General features: G+C 37.8%; 1 protein-coding gene across 2 annotated transcripts in view; it reads left to right on the plus strand.

Moving 5' to 3' along the window:
- The window catches only part of IQCM (IQ motif containing M), a 384245-nt gene that overhangs the window by 39418 nt on the left and 319667 nt on the right, over positions 1-25160 (plus strand). The window contains exon 1 of one of the 2 annotated variants that reach the window (XM_054717695.1): positions 23254-23270. The exons of the other annotated variant lie outside the window; for it this stretch is intronic. The gene's annotated coding sequence lies outside the window, so the exon portion shown is untranslated. Of the gene's footprint in view, positions 1-23253; positions 23271-25160 lie in introns of those variants that run through there. 2 annotated transcript variants of the gene reach the window in all.

The following is a 25160-nucleotide window of genomic DNA, read 5'->3' on the forward strand; positions in this document are numbered from 1 at the left end:
AAATACCATTCAATAAAGCAAGTGATTGTCAAGACATTTGTTAAATCAATAGTTCAAATAGACTGTTTTTATACACTTTACTTGGGTCAGGTACAGCCCCCCTCCCCTCAGCGTCCTTCAGGTTCCTAGATTAGGAATACCGCTTTTTATTGAGAAACTGCCTTTTCCCTTAGCATCTCTGGAAATATCTGCTATTTTAAACAGACAGTCTTCCAACCCAAACGGCCTTTTCTGCCTTTCTGCAAAAATTCTGGGTAAGATTCAACCATCAGAGAAAACAGAACCAGCCATGCCAAAGATGAAGCCTGTAGATCACACGTTAGTGCTAATACTCTTACAAAATCCCTATTTGTCTGGGTTGTGTCATTTCCACGAAGTTCACAGGCAGCAAGAAGAAACCAGAGTGGGACGGCCTGTCCAGTCGTGGGAGTCCTCACACTGCCAGGGCCGCCACTCTCCCTGGTGGTGAACCTTCTCCCCAGTTACTACGGACCTTTCTGGAGGAAGGCTGGAGTTCCATTTTAGGTGAAAGCCTCTTTCCTCCTTCATGAGGCCACCTCTTTTACTTGGCTGTTATTTTATAGAAAGAGTCTCTCCATGTCATTTTACTACCTTGGTTTCTCCACTCCCAAACCCATCAGTCTAAACTGCATATTCCCCTGTCTGTGCTAACTTCCTGTACTATACCAGGAGGCTCCCTCCCTACTGCCCAAATCCCCAGTGGCAGCAGGGGACTGACCTCCTTGCCCTTCCTAGGTTATCTGCTCCCACCTCAGGATTTTTTATTTTATTTGCTGTTCCCTCTGCCTGGAATGCTTGTACCTCTGATAATCACATGACTGTTTTGCTTCATGCTGCCAAATCTTTTTTGCCTTAATGTCTCTTTCTCTGTGAGGACTTTCCTGATTATCCTATTTGAAAATCACTAGTCCTTCCCCCTTTTTACACTTTAGTTTTCTCCATAGCACTTACCACCATCTAATAATTACACACCTTACTTATTAATTTTATTTATTGTTTATCTCCCTACACTATAATGTAAACCCTGTGAGGGCAGGAACTTTTGTCTGTTTTGTTCATTGTTGCATTTACAGTGACTAGAAAAAGCGCCTGTCAGACAGGATGGTGCAATAAATATTTGTTGGATGAAGATATGATTGAATTTCCTCAATGGAAATTTCCAAATGATTAGAACATTTTTCTTCTTTATTCATTCTCTTTGAAATAATAGAAGGAGCACAAATGTAATGAGGCAGCATCCATGCTTTTAAAACATGGTTCATGTTTTAAAACTATTTCATAAGAATGCCTTGTATTCATAACGCAACCAAGGACAACTTACAGAAAAGTATGTGGCAGTGTCAGCATTGAATTCATATCCTGCTGTACAGGCTGCGAAATAGAGTCATTTTCAGGTATAGATTAAGACGATCTTAGGTGTTTTTGCATCTTCTCATCAATGAGTGTATGATTCTTTGCTCAGTGTTTCCTGTAGCAGGCTACAATGATTCTTTGGCTTCCAGGTCAACTAGGCAACAATGTCAGGAGGTACTGACCATTTTTACTCCCTTTTTTTTCCCCTTTCCTTGATCAACCTTGAAAAGTGTAAGGAGCACAACATACAGTACACCAGTGAAAGCATGATTCCTCTGAGGTGCTTGTGCAAGTTATGTGCATAAGATATATGCAAGTGAAAAATCTGTACTTAAAGATAAATATTCTGATGGTTCTTTGTCAGACACTCTGAGCTCTAAACCAAACTGGATAACTCTCTTTTCCTCATAAATACCAATTATAACTTAGCCTTATCCCAAGATCTCCCTTTGTTGTGACAGACCTTTTTAGTCTTCATATATTCAAGTTTCCAAATTCTTTAAGGCTCAATTCAAAGATTACATACACCCTTCCTTACTTTTGTCTATTTTCTCAGATGGAAAGTGATATCTAACTTCTCTCCACCACCAACGCACTTTGACTATCTCTAAATTAAATGTAGGTCTTACATGTCAAGGAGTTTACAGGCCAGCTGAAGGATGAGACCTATAACTAGGACAGAAGGTAGAGGTTGCTATCAATATCTTTTCAGATGATCAGATAAAGTCCTATGAGCATTTAGAGACAGCGGTGGCATTAAACCTTTATTAGCATCATGTCTTTATTCGTTAACGTGTTCCTTAAATGAAGGTATCATTTCCTAAGAAAACAGCTGGGGTCCTCTGGCAATGAGAGAAAGGACAGATAGTTTCTGAGGGGAGAAAAAGGAAATGAGGAGGGGAATTGTGAAGTGAGGGTCAGTGACTGGTCCAGTGCAATGGTGAATTTGGGGCAGCTGTGAAGCAGGGGCTGGAGGGAAGGTAGGAAAGAGTAGTACTGGGGAGGCAAAAACAGCAGATGTTCTTCATGCTGAATGAATGGGGTAAAATTTAATTCACAGTGTCATCTGCCTTCAGTTAAAAACATTGAAATTGTAGTGTTACAGTGACTAAAGGCTGGGAGTCAGGAGACCTAGTTGCCCTTCCTTAACTGGTTACATTGCCCGGGACAACCTTTTAACCGTCTAATACCTCTTTGTGGAAAGAAAGAGGCTCAGGATCCAGAAAAGTCTGGATTAGTAAATCTTGACTCTTTCATTTACTAGCTGTGTGCCCTTTGAAAACTTACTTGACCTTGCTGAGTCTTCATTTATATCCTTGTAAAATAGAGATAGCATTACTTCATGCTTTTACTTTTTTATTTTTTAAAGAATCTTTATTGTTGAAAGTACATGTCTACACGTCCCCTGTTGACCCCCCCTTGATCAAAAAGGGTAAATAAGATGACAAATATAAAGTATTTGGCAAACCCTGGGACTGCAGTAAATATTAGCCTCTTTTCCTTTCCTTTTCTAAATCTATGAAATAATAGAACTGGACTGGATGCACTGTACATCCTCCCCGCCCCCTCCTTTAAAAATAATTTTATGAATTCTTGAAACCCTTCCTCCCACTTCCTTGCCAAAAGTTTCCAAGAATCATAAATTAATGCTGCCAGGAAAATGAGTCAAATAAACGACTTCCACCTTTCCCCCTCTGGCATGCTGGTGGTCTCTCTGTTATCCTTTCTTCCTTTTTCCTCTCTTTCCTGAAAGCTGTGTCTTCGGCCTTTTAAAGAGCAACTGCAACTTGTCCTTTCAAAATAGTCCTAAATAATCATGCGTGAAAACAAGACTACTTTGCTTTGGGTTTTGTTTGTATTTGCCAACAGGCTAATACTGATGTTGGCAGGAGAAAAGAAAACTAAGATTCCTTTGGTGATGATGATTCAGGACTCATTTGCTATTTGCTGGAAAAAAGTACCTTTGACATCCCTTGAGAAGGCAAAAAAAAAAAAAAAAAAAAGAAGGTTCCTTATATGGCAATCGACACAAATACAGATGGCTGGGAACTGCTAAGCCCACTGGTGGGGATAGTTGCCAAGCAGAGGTGCTCTGAGATTGCAGGGTACAGTGAATCTAAGACAAGCTCTTCACAAAGTTTCTGAGGCCATACTTGATTCTCCTAAGCTGTCCACCTGAAAGTAGGGATGGGAACTTCCCACTGCCTGATTCTGACCTTGAATCCTATCTGTTCAAACGTGGGTTGGAGTGCCCCAGCTCCCCTCACTTGTTTTCTATCACTTTCAATAGGTGTGCTTCTGTTTTGTTCCTGTGCTTACTCCTTGATTTTTTCCTGTTCTTATCTGAACAGAATCACAAATGTACTAATACTCTACTTTTGGTTCACTTCAAGAAAGGCCCCATTCCAAACCCTCTTTCTGGGTAGGAAGGGTTCTTCTCTGCCTTTTGCCCTGAGTTACCCATGGACAGCTTTCAGGACCCACACCTGGAACCCAGGTTGGACTATTGCATGATGGCTGAAGTTGGTAATGGATGTTAAATGCAAAACACCATTCCACAGATAGGAAGTAAGCCCATCCCTTTTCTCTAACTATTAATTTGCTATTTTATCCAAAGAATCATGTTTTCCATATTCAGACCAAAGAACCAAATGAAGAATGTAACTTTCTGCTATTATTTAATCACTCTTAGTTTCAATCAATTAACTAGTTAGGAACTCATCTGAAAAGGCCAGAAACTGCAATTTGATCTGACGAGACTTGTGTGTAGGCTGGCTGGAAATTGAGCCACAAGATTATGCTCCAACTCCCCTACAATCCTCATTCTGGGCTCAAACTTCCATTAACCAAGACAAAAATTTTCCTGGAAAAAGAAATGATCTGTGCAATGTTTCCCACCCTCCCCCACCCCCCCGCAAAAAAAATCTAACTCTTGTGGAAGTATCAGAGAATATCCCAGTATTATCCATTTCATTAATTTCTCATGGAGCAGAATGACACCTCCTGCTATTATAAGCTATTATAAACATATAATTTAATGTACTTTTTTTCTGAGAGCAGGATGGATAAATGTGATTATTCCCAGGGAATAAGAGTCAAGAATTAATAAATTTGGGTTGATCCAGACTTGGGTTTTGTAGGATAAGAAGAGCCAGAGTTGCAAGAGAGGGAGAAAATATTGAAGGCATAACTGGAGGAGTCTAGGAATGGACCTTTTGCTCAAAAGGAAGCTGAACAGATTGGAAATAAATGTGGAGGGGTTATTATGGAGGGACAAGAGGTTTCAGTGAGGTAAAGAATTAGGTATGTTGTGCTAAGGTAGTGAATAAGTTGAAAAGTTAGGAAGCTTTGGTCATTCAGTGAGGAAAATTATTCAAGATTTCTGAGGGAGTAAATGAGAAGTCCTACATGACTATGTGTACATACTTTGCGAGACGAGCTTCAGTAGTTAAGACTGGAGAGTAGGTTGGGGCAGACTGAGGGTCTTGCATCCCTGTTTAAGGAGCTTCATTTGAAGGCATTTGAGGTGGGGCATTGGAGATATGGAGATCTTTATCCTAGGGAGTGACAGGATCAACAGTTGCTTTTAGGATCAGTTGTGTGAATGTTTGCAGGATGGAGAGAAATTACTGGCTGGAAGGCCAATTAAGAGGCTATTTTAGCAATCTATTTGACAGATAAATGGTTGGTCTAAGGCAGAAGAGAGAAATTCTATTTGTGAAGCATTTCTATGATAGAACTAATAAGTTTTGCTGACTCATTAGGGTGTCAGGGGTGAGAGAAAGGGAGGAAGCACAGAATATGCCTATGTTTTTACACTTGGAGTATCATCATTAATTGAGATGGAAAAATGGAAAGACTAGGTTTTGAAGTGGAATGAGATAGGGCAAAATTAAAACCAGTTTTGGTTATGGTGTGTTGAAAGAACCTATGAAACATAAAGGTGAGTATGTGTCTGGATCTTGGGAGACATTGGGGCTGGAGCTGAAGATCATAAAGGGAGAGAAGGTGTGAAGGTAGAAGAAGACCAACATGTCAACATGGAACTGCTAGGAGTTGAAGTCAAGGTCAGCTAGGAAGTATGAGAGAAAATGATCAGAGAGGGAGGAGAAGTGGGAATCAGTGGGGCTCTGAAAAGCAATGAAAGAGATGGTCAACTGTAATACCATTGAACAGAAAATGCTGCAGAAGGCCAGGAAAGGTGAATACCAAACATAGAATTGGATTTAGCAATTGGAAGATTCCTGGAGGAGTTTCAGGGGAGTGTTGAAGCAATGAACTGAGAAATGTCCTTGTGCTGAGAAAATGTAGAGTGAGGTAGAATTCTCCTTTGAAAAGTTTGGTTATATATTAGGTGTGCAGCAATAGAAAAGGAAGACCTCTGATGAAAGTCTTTGTTGGGTTCAAGTACCTGAAAAGCCTTACCTCGCAAAGGGCTATAAGAGAGTTTGGTAGATACAGCCATAGTGAAAATCCTCCTTACAGCTTGTGTATCTGTTACAACTTGGGGGACATGAATTTAGTCCATTTACTAGCCCAGCCAATGTGGCTTAGTGGTTGAGTGTCATCCTACGAACCAGGAGGTCATGGTTTGATTCCCAGTCAGAGCACCTGCCCAGGTTTTGGCCTAGAGCCCCAGTAGGGGCGTGCAGGAGTCAGCTGATCAATGATTTTTTTCTCATCAATGTTTCTATCTCTCTTTCCCTCTCTCTTCCTCTCTGAAATCAATAAAAAACCCCACCCATTTTTAAATCTATTTACTAGCAAGCCATGTGATAAGCAACTATGCTGTATATTATTTTAAAGAATTTAAAGCTATTCTTTTTGTTTTCCTTGTCCAGCTGTAACATTGCGTTTTTTAAATGCAGAGCTGGTCCGTGATAACGAATCGTGTTCTGCATCGAGCATAGGCTTTGAGCATCCACTTCCAGTGGGCTGTTTCCAAGAATTCCCTAGTTTTCTGAGACCCTCTGAGAGTGGAAGTCTCTGAAAGAATTGTGAGACAGCTTTAGTTCCTTTGGTTGCTCATTTCCTTCATACAGATAGACCCATAGTCTTCTGTGAAATCCCTGCCCTAATCTCTTTGATGAGTGGCAAGTTAGCTATGAAGACTATTTTCAAGTTATTGTTTTAATAGACCTTTACCATCAGGCTCAAATAAATCATGACTACTTCACACTGGTTGGAAGACAGATTTAGACTTAATGGGAGAGCACTAGTAAATCACAGTATAATACATGAAAAATTTACCTCCTTTAAATGTCATATTTCTTTCTAAATGGTTCTGATGAGTGGTTTTTTTAGAGGGCTCATGAAAGTAGTGGAGTATTTTAAAAAGTTAAGACTTTATGACAGGTTTCAAAAATATCTGAAAGTCAGTGTGTGTGTGTGTGTGTGTGTATGTATATGTGTGTGTATATATATATATATATATATATATTCAATAATAGTTCCATATCATAATACCCATAATAGATTTTAAAAACCTTTCTTGGCAATTAAAAAATTAACTAAGGCTAAGAGATATATAAAAAGTCTAAAACCAAATGAAATGTATCAAGATTATTAGATAGAAGCTGAAAATAATTATGTGGGTTGGAGGAATAAGGGTAGACTTTTTATTTAAAGCTATCTAGCATTTAAACAAGGCAAAACTATTAATCAGGATAATTCTCTCTTTCTGAAACAGGGGAAATGGTTAGGAATTCCCCTAATGGTTTTTAATCTACCTCATGTTTATGACAATATGACTCTAAAGCCATGGAAGACAGAGGTAGCACTAAATAAAATTTTAGACCAGGTAAAATTTGCTTTCAGCACTTTCAGGCTGTCCCCTTGCTCAGATCCTTCCTGGCACCTTGCCCTGCCCAAACCTCATCTCAGAAAATGGTCAGGTAGGGTAATTTTCAACTTACATTGAATTTGTCCATGTTTTACCTCTTCTAGAGGAATTGACATTTTTAGTTTATTTATTTTTTACTCTATGAAAGAAAGGCTTGCCTTCTGTCAGATTTTCAGGCATTAGTTAATGGTGGAAAGGTATTTTCAGGGAAAAAGGGAGCTTCCTGGCAACCTTAATCTCACACCACATAGATAGTAGTTTATCATAAACATCTACCCATGGTTTAACTGAGTGTGTCTGCAGTGTGTATAAGATAAACTGTGTATATGTTAGTCCATAGAGAGCTGGGTCTGCTTACGCTCACTCTTATTCCTATTTAATCATCAACCCATGAAATTCAGTTTCTACCGTGACCCCACTCCCCTCTCCTGAAACTCACTAATGGCTCCCTAGTTATCAAATCTGAAAGGCTTTTTTCTTTCTTTTTTTTTTTTTTTTCTGTGCCTTTCATGTCCTGGAAGCAACATTTGATGTCAGCACTACTTACTCCTCCTCTCTATAGTCTCTGTGACTTCCAGCCTCTCAGGAATTTGGCTGCCTCTGCTCATCTCTTCTACGCCTGACTTCTTGGTCCTTTCTCCTCTCATCAACACTCTAACTGGGCACACTCACTCATACCCATCACTTTAACTGCCCCTTCTGTTCTTTTCACATCCAAATCTCTATCTTTAGCTCAAGTTTCTCTCCTGACCTCTGGATTCAACATCTGTACCTGGAAATTCCACAGACAACTCTCACGTCCTAACTGGAAGTCATAAACCCCCTCTTGCTGCCCTGATCTTTCACTTGGCTTAATCAAATTAGAAACTTTGGCATTATTCTTGTTCCCTGCCTCTTTCTCAGGCCTAAATCCAGTCAATTCCAAAATTCCATAGATTCGTGCCCCTACACGTATGTTGAAGCATTCCCTCATTTCTGTTTCCCAGGTCTACTGCTTTCTTTTTGGCACTCACCTTCTCCAGCCTGGGGTTCTGACTCTGCCTCACCTCTGATCCAGGCTTTGTTTTGTGACCACAGTGAACTTTCCAAACTTGAACTCAGTGTTGGTCTTTTTGTCCTAGTTCTTAGTGTATTACCTGCAGAAGAAAGCCTATGAGAAAATCTCTTTCCCATGTTTTTTCCTTTGTGATTTTTTTTTTTAACAGTTCCAGGAAAATACTGATCTTCTTTCTTTCATGCTCCCATTGTACCCCGTACATACTTCTAATATTTCTCTTGTCACACTGTGTTGTAATTGTTGGTTTATGTGACTGCTTCTCACTAAACCATAAACCCTTTGAGGGAAGGGACTATGTATGTTCTTATATATTCACTAGAGGCCCAGTGCACAAAATTCATGCACTGATAGGGTTCCTAGCGGCTGCCGGTGGAGTACTCCCTCCCTTCCCCTGGCTGGCCCCATCCCCTGGTCAAATTCCTGGATGACCTCCTGGTCGAGGGGACAATTCGCATACTACGCTTTTATTATATAGGATGGTTTCTAGAACACTGCTTAGTATTTTCAATAGATATTTATTCAATGAATGTGTATTAATTTGAGTTAATTTGAAATGCATAAAAAGTGTTTTTCTTCTTTTTCTAAGAGTGTTGGGGCCTTTAGAAAGAGACTCAACTACTAGGTTCTTTACCTAATTTCTTTTTTTTAAAAAATATTTCTTTATTGATTTCAGAAAGGAAGGAGAGGGAGAGAGAGAGAGAAACATCAATGATGAGACTCATTGATTGGCTGCCTCTAGCACGTCCCCCACTGGGGATCAAGCCCGCAACCCAGGCATGTGCCCTTGGCTGGAATTGAACCTGGGAACCTTCGGTCCGCAGGCCAATGCTCTATCCACTGAGCCAAACTAGCCAGGGCCCTAATTTCTTTATAGACATTCATAATGAAGACCTCTTCCTTAATAATCATTTATAGGATCTACCCTTTTATACTCTTTGGAATCACTCTGGTAATTCCTCAATTATGGAACGTAGCAAAGAGAGAAACTGCAAAAGGCAGAGTGATAAGGAAGAAAAACAAACTCTAAATATGGCTCTGCCTAGCTTTTTTTCCCTAATGGAAATAGCATTGGATTTTATTTTAAGAGTATAACTGTGATGAAAAGATATTGATTAAAAATACCTTATAAATAGCCTATTTCATTTGGTCTTTTCAATAGGATGACACCAAATATTTAGAAAGTGATAATTCAGCAGAATCATTTCTTTTTGACTCTAATATTTAATTCTTAGTAAAGCCAACACAGCACATGTGGCACATGGTTTTTATACAGTCACAGGTCTGGGAGCTGGGAGGTGCTTGCAAGTGCTCTCTGGATCATCGCAGAGAACATTTATTGAGTAGTTACTACCAGTTTTTGCTGCTTTCATGTATTAATTCATTTCACTTTGCAGGTGAGAAAACTGAGGCAGAGAGAAGTTAATTCATTTGTTCAAGATTATAGAACTTAAGTAGTCGAGCCAGGAGTTGAACCTATCTATTTCCATATGCTCATTTGACATATAATAAAACTAATACCCCATCAAGTGCATACACATAATTATGAGACCCACTCCTACATTTTTGGCTTCAGATAGTCCATCAGCACTTTTTGATTTGTTCAGGCTATGTGTTACACATTGGTAGCAGACTGTTGGAAATAATGCAATTACGTATGTAGCCAGTGTTAGCCTTATTCAGTGGTTGTTCATAGGAAGAAACATTTTCTCTTGAGAATTGTCTTCAGTTTAGAATCAGGAAAAAACAAAAGCCAATGAAACACAACACATACACATACAAACACGCTTACAATGACCGTTCTTAATCAGTAAGTCTCTTTGATCATTGTGAGGATGTAAAACAGGACCGAAAATTCTAAGAATACCCATATGAACAGTTTGACAAGATGCAAGGATATATATGATTATTACTTGAGATTTACTTTTGGAACTTCTAAGAAATTCAACTTTGATACAAAGTTATTATATGTCCAGTTGTCTCTAGTTATAATGTAAGAGCTTGAATTTCCAAGTTCCTGGCCTCATTCTGAGAAGCTGTCGACCCACATAGTACTGTACCTGTTAACTTGCTATGGATGTGATTTGCAAGGCTCATGAAGAAAGCTGTTTCACTGTTTTCTATGGGGATTAGAGAACTAATTGTCGCACTGCCTTTTGTATCTTTAAATTAGAAGTTCTTTGTGGTGGTGGGTTATTCTTTTAGCAGCATGTTTCTGATTATTTGCTGAACACAATATACCCACTTTACTGTGTCAATAAAGACATTATTGTTGGAATAATGACATTCCTGGGATGCCTCTTCTGTCAATCTGTGTTTAGTTGGTTTTCTCAGCCCACCCATTCTAATTACTGCTTTTCAGTCTCCTAGAATGGGGATCTGGGAAGGGGGTTTGTTACAACTGGGTTATTGAAATGGAATTTTCCAAATATACAGTATCTCCTCTTCACATCACAAATTCACTCCCCCATTCCTTTCTATTTGCTTTGGAACGTCTTGGCAGGCTGTTATTATGTACTGAAGGGCAGGTTTTAAGCACTCTCTATTTATGAAATGGTGAGGAGGGCCAGTCAGTAAACTGCATGTGTTTGTGATTATTACCCTTTATTCTAGTTTTATTTTGATTTTTGCTGCTAAATTTGAAAGTGTGATTCCTTTACGCAATAACTTCATAAATGCTTATTTTCAGATATGCTGTCAGTCATCTGGCCATTTTGTTGATTAAAGTTTGTGCTGACATTTGACTTAATATAGATTATTTAATGGATGCCATATTCTAAATATTTGGTGTCATCAAATATCTTCATATAGAATATATATTTTTAATCCTCACCCAAGGATATTTTTCCATTGATTTGTAGAGAGAGTGGGAGGGGGATAGACAGAGAGAGAGAAACATCGATGTGAGAGAGACACATCGATTGGTTGCCTCCTGCATGTGCCCTGACCAGGGCCTAGGCTAGGGAGGAGTCTGCAACAGAGGTATGTGCCCTTGACTGGAATTGAACCTGGGACCCTTTAGTCCGCAGGCCATCACTCTATTCACTGAGCCAAACCTGCTAGATCTAGAATCTATTTTTTTAAAAAGACGTTAAATTGAAAATATGAAGGAAAAATCTTACCTTGGAAAGGTAATTATGTGCATTGTTTAGTAAGGTGATCGATATCTTTGCAGTATTTCTGCCTTTGCCTTGATCAATATCTTTGCAATATCTCTGCCTTTGCCCTATTGGCCAGTGACTCAGAGACATATCCAAGTAGCTGGGGTATGATCTATGTTACATCAGCATGGATTTCTTTACATATCTCCTTAGATATGGAAGGCTCCTGTCCTCTATTGTGACTTATTTATAAAGAAGGCAAATTTTCCTGCTTTCTAACATGGACAGTCCTTTTCTACGCACTGCCTTCTAAAACATCGCAATCTTTACATGTCTTATAATCCCTTTAAGCAGTCACCTTATCCTAATATTTTCCTTTCCCATTTTTTCCCCCTTCCTCTGCCATTTACTTCTTAAAAATCTATTACTGCCTGCATTTCTCATCACCCACTCACTTCAGTTCCTTGTAGAATTGCTTCCATTCCCACTGATGGTCTCCTCAGAGGCAAATCCAGTGAACATTTCTGTTTTCATATCTTTTAACTGTTTACATCATTTCATGCTGTTGATTATTCCCCCAAGGTCTCTGTGTTTCTTTGTAGGAACAATCATAATAATAATGAATAATAAAATTTTATTAATAATAAATATAATTGTAAATTAGTACTTTATGATAATATTTATTACAATTTTAATTCTTACTGCTGGGAAGTTCTGGTTCTCCTTCTACTTTCAAGTCAATTTCCTGCAACTTCCTTGACTCCACTTTTTTCTGCGATTGACTCTCTATAGGCATTTTCCAGTTTACTTAGCATAGAAATTTTAGTCACTTTGATTCTTTGCTCTCGCTCTCTCTTTCCCTCATGAGTAGTCAGTTAATAAATCTTTTGGATCTTCCTATTACTTTACTTCACAGCCACCCTTTCCTTCTCATTGCCATCCTCTAAGTCTTCATCACCTCATGTCTGGACTGCCTTCTAATGCTCCCCCCCAAGTGTAGCCTACACATCACTGCTGGAAAGAACTCTCTATTCTATTCTAATACAACAGTCCACACAAAAAATAATTTGGACCTGGACTAAAGTAGTGGAGGTAGGAGTGAAGTGGGAGTGAAGATATTTAGGATTTCGGGTCTTTGTGACTGATTGGGTACTGGGAAATGGAGATAAAGGAATTTTTAAAACAAAATTTTTATTCATTGAATCTATTTATTTTTCTAAATCTTTATTGTTGAAAGTATTACAGATGTCCTCTTTTTGCCTCCATTGACCCCATCTAGCCTGCCTCTGCCCCCAACCCCATGGGTTATGCATATATGCATACCAAGTTCTTTGGTTGATCTCTTCCTACCTACCTCCTCCTTCCCTCTGAGATTTGACAGTCTGTTCCATGCTTCTATGTCTCTGGATTTATTTTGCTCATTAGATTCCACTTATGAATGAGATCATGTGATACTTGTCTTTCTCTGACTGGCTTATTTTGCTTACAATAATACTCTCCAGGTCCCTCCATGCTATCTCAAAGGGTAAAAGATCCTTCTTTTTTACTGCTGCATAGTAGTCCATGGTGTAAATGTACCATAGCATTTTTTATCCACTCATCTACTGATGGGCACTTGGGCTGTTTCCAGATCTTAGCTGTTGTAAATTGCACTATGAACATAGAGGTGCATTCATTCTTTCTGATTGGTGTTTTGCGTTTCTTAGGAGATAAAGGAATCTAGTTAGAGACCTGGGCACCATTGTGTAGAGGGTAATAGAAGTCATATGAGGACATGAGATCACCCTGGAAAGAGAAAATTGGAACAGAATTTCACTTCTGAAGGACAGAGATCATATTTTTTTCTCTCCCAGTAGTGCAATTAGAATACATTGTTCAAACAAATTTTTAAGGAGATACCAATATGTAAAGTAGATAAAAATAGGACTGCTCACATAGATAGCCAGCTAGTGTGACCTCCCCCTCATCTCATTCCATCACTGGCTTCAGCAACTAAAACACCTTAGGGAAAGTACTGACTAGCATGTGGTAGGGAAGGACTAGGGATGGGGTAAAAGAGGGAGGGAATTGTATTTTGTGCTAGACACTGACCTAGGTACTTCTTGTGAATGATTTATGATTATGATGATCCTGGGTTCTAGAAGATAGCTAGAATCAGTAATTTCTCTTTTCCAAGATGTTAAAAATGATTGCCAGGCAGATCCTTTCAAAAGAATTTAAAAATAATCCATTCCACTTGGAAGTGGCATATATGCTTTTCTAATCACAAACATTGAATTCTTAAATTTGTTATATAAAATTGGTTGCTAGAATCTCTTCAGCTCTGAAAGTGAAGTATATTCATGTATGCTTTTCAGAAAATCTCACCTGGAAATAAAGATGTTCCAGGTAAATATTGGTGACAATTCCTATGAAATATTTGTCTTTTTTTGTGTGTGGCACAACTGGAAAATTCATTCTCTTTTTAATTTTTAAGGGCTATAAATGACACACCATAGATTGTTCTGTGCTACATGTGGGTATTAATTTTTAAAATTTTTTTTTCTGCTTGATGTCTCTAGAGATTTTTGAGAGCTAAACATCACAGAGAAATTTGTTTGGCTGCTTTCAGCAGTAAGCTATTTATCATTCTTAACTTCTGTTAGTGTATACTAATGAAAATCTGTATTATGCCACTGTAGTACTATAATTTCCTTGGATTTGCATTGCTTTTCTTCATTAGAATATAGTAGCAAAGTTTTAAAATAAAAATTCCTCAAATTAGATTCATTCCATGTGTTAATTTTAAGTAAATTATAATTTAAGACCTCCCTTTAAATACATTAATTCACATTTTATTTTGTCTCTCCTTTGTGAATATTTGATCACATTTTTATGGATTTCCCTATGAAAATTAAGTTTATAATTTTTATTAGAACAGTATGTTGTATCTTTGTAAGATCTTATGTTTTAAAAATAAGCCATAAATAAAACTTCTTTCTAAATATACTTTATGCTTATAGATTATAAAGAGTATTAATTGGTATACATAGTTCAAGGTTTAGATTTTAAGATTCTAAATTAACATTTTAAAACAGCTTTCAGAATTTTCATATCTGAAGAAATAGTCCTTCTATTGTGATAAGCAATAAAACTACTTTCAAGTGAAATTTTCATATGAAAATGGAATTCTTTGTGTTTTGATGGATTATTTTGGAAATAGTCTTTTTTCATGGTAAAGGCACACAAATTAAAAGCCCAGAACAACACACTAAATAGCTGGAGGGGCTATTTAATAGAGCAGTCAGGGACCTAAAGATTTAAAAAAAAAAAATCTGGTGAGATATTTAACGGACTGCTATTACCCTCCTCATTGCTGGCTTATTGACCTGAATTAGGAAGGCTCATGTGCTTTCACCCTTTAATTTAATTAGATAATAATTTTGTAGTAAGGAGTTCCTTGGCGATAGCAAATTTATTGATACTGTAAATCAACCTCTGGATATAATTTCATGCTGTTCATTTCATTATTGGACAGAGAGGCCACAAAGAGTATGGGACAAATGTGAATTCTGATAAAGATTAAGTCTTTAGTGGTCTAGGCCTATCTTAAAGAAAATGGTAGAAAAGTTGGGTGGGATAGGAGGCCAGACCCATGAAATCTTATAGAAGATCGAAATATTCAGACGTTTTTAAACACTGCCAAAGAATGCCCACATTTCATATAATTAAACACATAAAGATATTGCGTAGCCAGAGTAATAATATCAAGAATTTTTTAACCCAAACAGTATTCTAGAGATAAGAATATTTTTACCTGCCCTGGCCAGTATAGCTCAGTTGTTTGGATGTCATCCCATGTACTGAAAGGATGTCAGTTCAATCCCCAGTCAGGTCACATATTGGGGTTTCAAACTTGCTTCCCTATAGGGGGCATGCAGAAGGAAGCTGATGGATGTTTTGCTCTCACATCAATGTTCCTCTTTCTTCCTCTCCCTTCCCCTCTTTCTAAAATTCAATAAAAATAGTTAAAAGAATATTTGTACCTGAAAGATACTGAGCTATAGTAATCTTTCTTTTCAGTGTTGGAATTCAGGGTTTCTCACCCATTTGGTGGCTCTTGAACTCTGACCTGGGCTTTGCTCCATTGTGTCTTTGGAAATATTTTTTAGATATCAATACCACAAAGCTAGGAGTATTTCTGCCTAAACAGTGTTTTCAAACTTTCAAACAAATGTTTTAATTGATTTTTAGAGAGAGGAAGGGAGATAGAGAGATAGAAACATTGATGAGAGAGAATAATTGATCACTGCCTCCTGCTTACCCCTACTGGGAATAGAGCCTGCATCCCAGGCATGTGCTCTGACCAGGAATTGAACCAATGACCTCTGGGTTCATGGGGTGACACTCAACCACTGAACTACACTGGCCAAGCATTCAAATGTTTTTGTTTTGCATCAGGACCTTGTTTTTACTTTAAAAATTTCACATAATACCAATATAGAAAAATTATTGTATTATAATTATTCTTTTAAGATCAAATTCATGATGTTTACTAATACTTGTAAAATAGTTCAATGAGGATGATGAAACTACTTTGACAAGAAACTTAAAATTGAACATGATAGATACAAATTACAGTTATCAGCAATCAATTTCAATTTTTTAAAATTTCACTGTACTGAGAAAATAATGGTGCATAGGTAAGTAGTTACAAAGAATAGAATGTTAACTTTTTTTTCTTTAGGCACTTGCTTTTCAATCTCTGAATATTCTTCAACTAGGAGAACCAGAGATCTAAAGGATGATAATAAGACTTTCACCTCTGACCACGATGGAGTAACCAGACAAAATATATGAAACAATGATTTTCAGACATCAGACATCATGCAGTATAGGGCGGTGATTCCTGATATACTACAGAATGAGATAATCATGATGTGATACAAAAAACCAGTTTACTGTCTGCAGCGAATTTCCAGGATGCAGTGTGGAAAGGAGAATCCAGCAGTCTCCTTGAGTTGAGGAGTGTAGCTGAGAATCAGAGAAGGCCAGCAAGGTTAGAATTCATGAATCAGCTCTGGAATACAGAGAGTTGTACCAAGAGATAGCTCCAGAGATATGCAGTAGGTAGGTCTCCCTTGAGTTTTTAGCTGAATGCTACCAGATATGAGTGGGATAAAACTAGTCGAGGTCAGGGAAAGAACAAGCCAAGAGGAACAGAGAAAAAGAACCTGCATATACTGTACAGGCCAGAAATAGTTTATATCCTTATAGCCAGAATAGAAAACCTTGCCATTTTTATAATTCATCAGGGTCTTGCCTCAAGACTGGGGCAAGATTAGCCCTAGACTAGGGGTTGGCAAACTTTTTCTATGAAATGCCAGGTAGCAAATAATTTAGACTTTGTACATGACATAGGACTTATGTTGATTTTTCTTCCTCCCATGAATCATACAAAAACAGCTTGGCTGCTACATTTGGCCTACAAGCCATCATTTTCTGACTCTTGTCATAGATTAAAATCTATTGTGGTCCTGCCTAATAACATTTAAAAGAAAGTCTTAAGGAATCAGTTTCCCAGCAATCTAAACAAAATGCTTATGTAAAGGAATGCAAATATATATAGTACCCAAGAAAGTAAAAATTCACAGTGTCTGTCATCCAATCAGAAATTCCAGGTATTTAAAGAAGCAGAAAAATATAACCCATAATAAAGAGAAAAATCAATGAATCAAAACTGACTTAGAAATGACCCAGATGATATAATTAGCGGTGCACAAGCACATTAAAACTATTAATATAGCTATGTTGCATATATTAAAGAAGATAAAGATAAAAGATTCAAAGTGAATTTCTAGACACAAAATATAAAATGTCTGAAATGAAAAATGTAGTATATAGGGTAAGCAACAGATTAGAATTTTCAGAAGAAAAGGTTATGAACTTGAAGACATAGCAATAGAAACTATCCAAGATGAAATACAGAGAAAAAAAACTAACTTCCTATCTCTACCTAAAACCCACCACCAAGAAAGACAAAAACAGCATCATTGATCTGCAGACAACTTTAAACATCCTAAAGTAAGTGAAATTGGACTCCCTGAATAAAGAGACACAAAAATATTTGGAGAAATAATAGCCAAACTTTTCCAATTTTGATAAAAACTGTAAATTCCTAGGATCAAGTTCAATGAACCTCAAGATCAAGAAACAAAGTAATATTGAGGTGAGGTATAGCATTACCAAATTGCTTAAAATCTGTGATAAGGGAAAACTTTCTACCACTTCAACTTCATTATTGCTCCTGTCACCATAGATCTAGGGATATAAACTCACCCTGAAAATGCTCTGGTGCACATGTGGACAAAAACTTCAGAAGTACATGCTGAGACAAGTTTAATATGCAAGAGATTTATTGTGGGAAACACTGGTGAGGAATAAAATGAAGAGGAACTTGAAGGAGGCTAGGGGAGCCTCAGATATCAATGCAGATCTGACTGCTGTGAAGGAGAGCAGGAAAGAATGAAGGAATTAACTTCCCCCAAGCCACAGTCTCCTGTCATCTCCTCCCCATTCATATTGTATTACCAAAGGAGCCTGAACATTTTCAATCTTGTCTCCATAGATGGATTCTTTCTTTTTTCTTTTAAAAATATATTTTGTATTGATTTCAGAGAGGAAGGGAGAGGGAGAGAGAGAGATAGAAACATCAATAATGAGAGAAAATTATTGATCGGCTGCCTCCTACATGCCCCACACTGGGGATCAGGCCCACAACCCGGGCATGTACCCTGACCAGGAATCGAACCGTGACCTCCTGGTTCATAGGTTGACACTCAACCACTGAGCCATGCCACTGGGCTAGATGGATTCGTTCATATGCATACCCTAATATCCATTTTTTCCTCTGGAACCTTCACTCTTGGTCACTCTCCTGACTTGTGGGTGGGATGTGAATAAACCCTACAGATCCTTCTCTGAAGAGGACAAAAAGGGATATTTTCAATACAGTAAAGCAGACAGAGGCAGAAAAATTTGCTTTTGACTACAAAATGACATGCAACTTACCAATACCAATTTAAATTACTTTTAGACGAATCTCTGATTTAGATTCTCCAGGACTGCATCTCCTTCCCATATTTCCAATAATAAAAAACAGTTTTTTAGAAGAAAATATAATAAAGTATGCCAAGTCTCTTTTACAATAGACTGAATGCTCTTCATAGGATGATCACTGATGGTTAGCATATTAGAATCAATATGGTCCTTAAAACCAAGAGCCATCCTATATAATAAAAGGCTAATATGCAAATTGTTCCCTCAACTGGGAGTTTGACGGGGGGTTTGAACAGGGGGCAGGGCCGGCCGGCCAACCACCTGCTGTCCCTCCACCTGGCCGGCCCCCCTTTCATCCCCCCACACCCCATGGCCACGCCCCCCCAGCCCAGCCCTGCCAGATTGCCCCGATAGGGGTGGGCCGACCGGACCCCACCTGTGCACGAATTCGTGTACCGGGCCTCTAGTTTCATACAATGTGTGTCAAGGTCAGAGCACTAACCAGCAATGAGTTACCAGTTCTGATTCAGAGAAAAACGAATTATAACGCTGCTTAATTTTTAGCATTTGGACTAGGGGCAAAAATTCAACAGTGCCATTTAAGATGAAATGACACATAGGTTACAGCAGTTGGTCAGCCTCTGACAGGTTGGCAGCTTTGAGCCATCTTATGGGGAATAGCACATAAATTCCAGAAAAGCCCTGAACATACATCTTTGATCTACTTCTTTTATATGAACTTGTGGAGCCTGTTAAAAAATGGATTAAAATGACCATGAAGAAGAGGGGAAAAAAAAGGAAATTTCTTTTAAGCTGTACAATGTGCTTGTTACCATATGTGCATATTGAAAAATTATCTCTCTCAATAGTGACTACACAACAAAAGTGAAAGATGAAAAAGTCACACATTTTTAACAGCCATAAAAACATGTTTTAAACTTTAGTTTGGGTGTGGTAAAATCACTGTTTTACTACACAAAGTGAAAAGAGAATTCAAAGTGAAGACTTGTGGTTCTGTAAAATATGTTGTGTGGAAAACAGGTGCTTAATGCATTTTGAAACAGGAGAAAAAGAGTCTTGTATTTACCCATGTGTTGAGGCGCATATGTTTTCCTGGTCTGGATATTGTCATTGTTATTTTTGTACTACTTTGAATGTACTGACTTGAACAACAAGAAATAATACCTCCATGATGTCTATCACCTAAAACTTTGCACTTAAAAAATAATTTAGTGTTCTAACTAAAAGTAGATTTTAATGAACCATTTACCAGTACTGTATGCCTATATCATTTTTACCATTTTATTATACAATCAATTCATCAGGAAAAATGTATTAAACTATTTTTTTTATTTTAAACTCTTGCATTTTAATTATCTCTCTAATATTTTTGGAAACATGTTTGTTTTCCCTTTTCTTTTCCTTACTTTTCCTCCCAACACATATTAAATTATTTGAATAGACAGGCTTCAAATTGTTCTGTTTAATATCTTTGTAACAGGGAACACATCTTCCACTTACCTCATTCCTCGAACCTTACATCTATTTATATCCATTCATATGTATGCAGACTTTGTTTTATAAGAGACATGTGTCCTCTACTTGAGAATATACTTTATCTTGGAACTCCTTGTCCAAATGGCCCAAAGCCTCCTCCCAGAGCCAGCATGTTCCTCTTCACCCTGGGTGTCCTAAGGACAGACCATGCTACTGGTGTGTGGATTCCTAGGCCCAAGGGGTGACCATTGCATGGTTGCATGGAGAGGTGTAGATCAAGGTTGGCTTTGTGGGTTGGGGTGTATATATGATTGTGTTTGAGGCCCTGTACGTTGGGAGAAAAAGCTGTGAGTGGAAAGAGAAATGCGGTGGGCCATGGAACTAGGGTCTCTGCTTTTTTACCCCAGGCTCTTGGAATATTGGGAGAAGAGCTACATCTGGGACAATGTCAGTGTCTTTTTAGAGAACTGGCACATGGAATACAGATGAGGATTTCCAGAGATAATGTCTTGCCTAATGGATAGCAGTGAATTGAGATAGAGCTGGATTTGGAGAGATTTTTGCTGGTGACCTTCAAGCTCCTGGAAAGTAATTACGCATGAGGAAAGATTTTAAATTTAAAAAATATATATTTTATTGATCTTTCACAGAGAAGAAGGGAGAGGGGTAGAGAGTTAGAAACATCGATGAGAGAGAAACATCGATCAGCTGCCTCCTGCACACCCCCTACTGGGGATATGCCCGCAACCAAGGTACATGCCCTTGACTGGAATTGAACCTGGGATCCTTCAGTCCGCAGGCCGATGCTCTATCCACTGAGCCAAACCAGTTAGGGCGGAAAGATTTTAAATTTGCAGCCTTTCTAGAATTTTCCAAACATCATAATTTCCCCATAATTATCCAACATATATTAGGAAGAGGGGGTACATAGAAAGCAATTTTAATGTTTATATTTAATCCTGAGGATTTCTAAATGACAAACCCTTTTTGTGCATGATAAGAATGTGTCAAAGTCTTTAGGTATGAGAGCACTCCTAAAGCTCCCAGTAGCCTTCCTTCATAAGTGTACAGCGATAATGTCATTTCTGTGGTGGTTAAGTGGAATGTATGCTTTAAAAAAATTCAAGAGCAGTTTCAGTCAATGGAATGTGTGCTTTTGTCTTATTTTGTTTCAAACTAGTCTGTTTTATTTATTTTTTAAATTTAAATTCTTTATTATTTAAAGTATTACATATGTCCCCCTTTTCCCCCATTCCATTTGTACTCTTGATTCTCTCTAAAAGCTGTATAATGTGGCCAAATCAATATAGTACCTTTATAAAGGTTAATATAAATTATTATTTTTTTCTGTTTTAGATTTTATTTTTTTATATTTAAAATTGTTTTATTAATTTTTTCTTCTTTATTGATTAAGGTATTACATATGTGTCCTTATCCCCTCATTGCCCCCCCCCCCAACCCCCACTCAGGCCCTCACCCCGCTGGTGTCTGTGTCCATTCGTTAGGTTTATATGCATGCATACAATTCCTTTGGTTGAGCTCTTCCCCTTACCCCAATTATCCCCTACCTTCCCTCTGAGGTTTGACGGTCTGATCGATGCTTCTCTGTCTCTGGATCTGTTTTTGTTCATCAGTTTATGTTGTTCATTATATTCCACAAATGAGTGAGATCATGTGATATTTATCTTTCTCTGACTGGCTTATTTCACTTAGCATAATGCTCTCCAGTTCAATCCATGCTGTTGTAAATGGTAAGAGTTCCTTCTTTTTTACCGCAGCGTAGTATTCCATTGTGTAGATGTACCACAGGTTTTTAATCCACTCATCTGCTGATGGGCACTTAGGCTATTTCCAAATCTTAGCTATGGTAAATTGTGCTGCTATATAGTCTCAGTTTTAAATTCTAATATGATAAATATCAATATATATACACACATAAATTAAAGCCTTTGGGTTATGCAATAATTTTAAAGAGCATAAAGGGCTCCAAAGACTGAAAGGTTTGAGAACCACTGGGTTTCTCACAGTGGTATGGACAGACAAATGACTGCTTAGATATACAAGTGTTCTGTTAATAGTTACACGAAGGAGAACAGCAACATTGTGATTTTAGGCCGGCCCAGTGAAGTCATGGGATGCTAGTTTTGTATAACCACCTACCATTAAAGATACTGCCAAAAACAAGACAAAGTGAATCAAGGCAAGTTGGTAAAATAATTATTACCAACGGTTGACTCTCTACTCCTGATCTTGGCTAATAGGAATCAGAGTTGGAGAAGGCAGCCCCTACCCAGGTGAGATTTGCTGGGCAGTACTCCTGACCCCTTGGGAGAGAGAGTGAGGAAAGTGAGGCAGATTCAGGGGATGAAGATGGGGCCACTGGCCTCTTATCCTGGAAAGTTGTCCTGTGTATTTTTGTAAGTCTTGTCCAGTGTCTTGGAGGTAAGTAAAGGACTTCTCACCTGTAGAAAAAGGAGCTACCACCAAATACAGAGGCGCACTATTACTTTGAAGGTGACGTTGGTGAATAAATGGGGAATATTCTAGATGGGGGTGATAGTAGAGAGAGTGTGGGAGAAGTGAGTAAGATATGTATCTGTTTCCCATATTATGATAATCTTGAGGTACTAGGAAATGTAAGCCAAGCAAAAAATTAAATTCATGCTGGGGCTATTTCTTGGGCCTCACCCCTGAAGAAATACTACACAGGCATATTAACCGAATGATTTTGCTCTCCTTCAGACTCTGCAAAATAATTAATAGAAGAGACAGTTATCTTCATAAAGGTATATAAGGATCTTTTCAGAGGGCCAGCATATAGGGAACAGTACTCTTTCCTGGATTACTTTACCTTCCCTCCACCATTATCTGCAGAGCAGAGATACTATTTTGAAATAACTTCATATATTTTCCATTCCTCTTAATTGTTGACATCTCTGTCTTTCATGCATTGAAGGAAGGTGAAATTCTGCAAGCAATAATAATAAAAATGATGATAATTGACACATACATAGTGCTACTTACCATATACCACATACTGTTCTAAGAACTTTACAGAAAATCTTTCTGGTGAGCATTTTATAGGCATAATACATCTTGGGTTTTTTGTTGTTGTTCTGTTTTTTCATTTTATTTAAGAAAGAAGGTATTCTTGGGGAATCTTCTAATTTCATTTTCAACTTCTGATTTTAAATGTTAGAAATAAAATAGGATTGAGCCAAATACCAGTTTCCATTCTTTTATAGCACAGTTTCTCTGTGAGGCCTCCAGTTCCTGACCAGTGTGAGACAGACAAGCTCAACATGCAGCAGCCCTGGAGGCAAAAATAAAAGCCCAGAACAGAATCTCACAGGGCTGAAAAGAGGTCACAGTGAGGATGATTACGTTCATAAACATTCCCTGGCCTGTCTTCTTTAAAATGCTTGCAAATGTAGATTCTACTGATGGCAGATTTCATAGCTGTATATAGTAGGACAAATTAAATCCTATCACATTTTCCGACACATAGAAAAATGATAATTGCGTAATTGGATTATTGTTGAAAGAAATAGTACCAGTGAGCTAAAGTAATATTGGAGAGTAAACAGAAAAGCAATCATGTTCAAGCCTGAGTGAAATTAGAAATGTAAAGTCTGTTTGCTATCTCAGCCAGCAAATGCTTCAAAAGATCATTTGGAGGAATGAAAAGCAACCTAAGTCCTTTAGCACAGCTGTGTGAAGTCATATTTATAAAAATGCGGTTGTGATTGTTTGGATCTACTCAGAAACAAGAAACTTAGACCCCCTTTGAATTACTTATGACTTAGCTTTGGCTTTGTTACAAATGATCCAGTCATAATGTAGACATAATTTAAATATACACCGTGTCTGAAAAGGAGTAATATATTTTTTGAGTATGTGAATGATCACAACATGAAGAGCTACTGCATGTCTTCTGAGTTATGGTTCAAAATATGATCTTTCCTTTTTATGTACAAGACATTCAAACTCACCTAATTGCATATAAATCAGGGAGGTATGTAATTCAGAATAAGTAAATATGTTCATGGATTTATTCTACTGTCATGATTCTCTTCAAAACAAGTTGCAATAGGATTCTAAAGTCAGCTTTTGACATAATAACATTGTTTTAATTTGATAATTCAGATTGATTGACACAAATGACAAAACAATCCCACGTTCTAGTTATATGCAAGAAGAAATCCTGTCTTTCGTAATTAATAATCTCTTTCCTTAATATTCTTCTCCTTAAGTAAATTGCGAGAGATAGAAAATGAAACCGAGGAACTAGGAACTGTGTCTGCTTAGAGGAGTGGAAATAATTTAGATGTAGAAGATAAGCATTATAGTGGCAGGATGGACACTTGACTCTGAGAGCATCAACTTGCTTGAGGGCATAAGAATTGCTCCAACATAGAGCGTCGGCCTGTGGACTCAAGGGTCCCAGGTTCGATTCTGGTCAAGGGCATGTACCTTGGTTGCGGGCACATCCCCAGTAGGGGGTGTGCAAGAGGCAGCTGATCGATGTTTCTTTCTCACCGATGTTTCTAACTCTCTATCCCTCTCCCTTCCTCTCTGTAAAAAATCAATAAAATATATTTTTAAAAAAATGAATTGCTCCAACAATAAAAATGGCAACCAAATATGTAAACACAAATGTAACTGAAGACACTCTCATGCACACACGCTCTCCTGTTCCATAAAATTGTTCAGTGTCATGATATGCTTCGTTACACATAATTTAAACCCATGGTCCTCAAATCGTGTGCCAAGAACCCTGCAACACTGGAATAAACTCACAAGGTCACTGCAGGATATTTAAAATATTCAAGGATGCTTGTCATCTGTCAGAAATTGCACAGACTATTAGCTTGAGGTAGTTCACAGTTTCAATATTAGATAGTTCTGCATTCCTTACAGTGATGCCATATCTTTACAAAGCTGGGTTTTTGGTGGTTTCTCTGAGGAAAAATATTTAACGTGTAAAAATCAGTATGGAACAGGAAAGGAAGGTGGCATGCAATTTTATTCTAAGATTTAAGCATCACCGTGTGCCCCAAAGGCTCACAATCATATGAGTTAAGTAATTGTTATAATTTAAGAATGAAATAATTATTTACATTGATGTTTATTATTTGTTGAAAGCCTACTAAGTATATAAATAATGGTCACCACCCCTGCCCCACCCTGCGAGTCTAGTATGCACCTGGCACCATACATAGTTATTATAATATGGTTGACTACATTTTCTATG

This window comes from Eptesicus fuscus, chromosome 6 (assembly GCF_027574615.1).
Source record: "Eptesicus fuscus isolate TK198812 chromosome 6, DD_ASM_mEF_20220401, whole genome shotgun sequence".
In the NCBI taxonomy this organism is placed as follows: domain Eukaryota; kingdom Metazoa; phylum Chordata; class Mammalia; order Chiroptera; family Vespertilionidae; genus Eptesicus; species Eptesicus fuscus.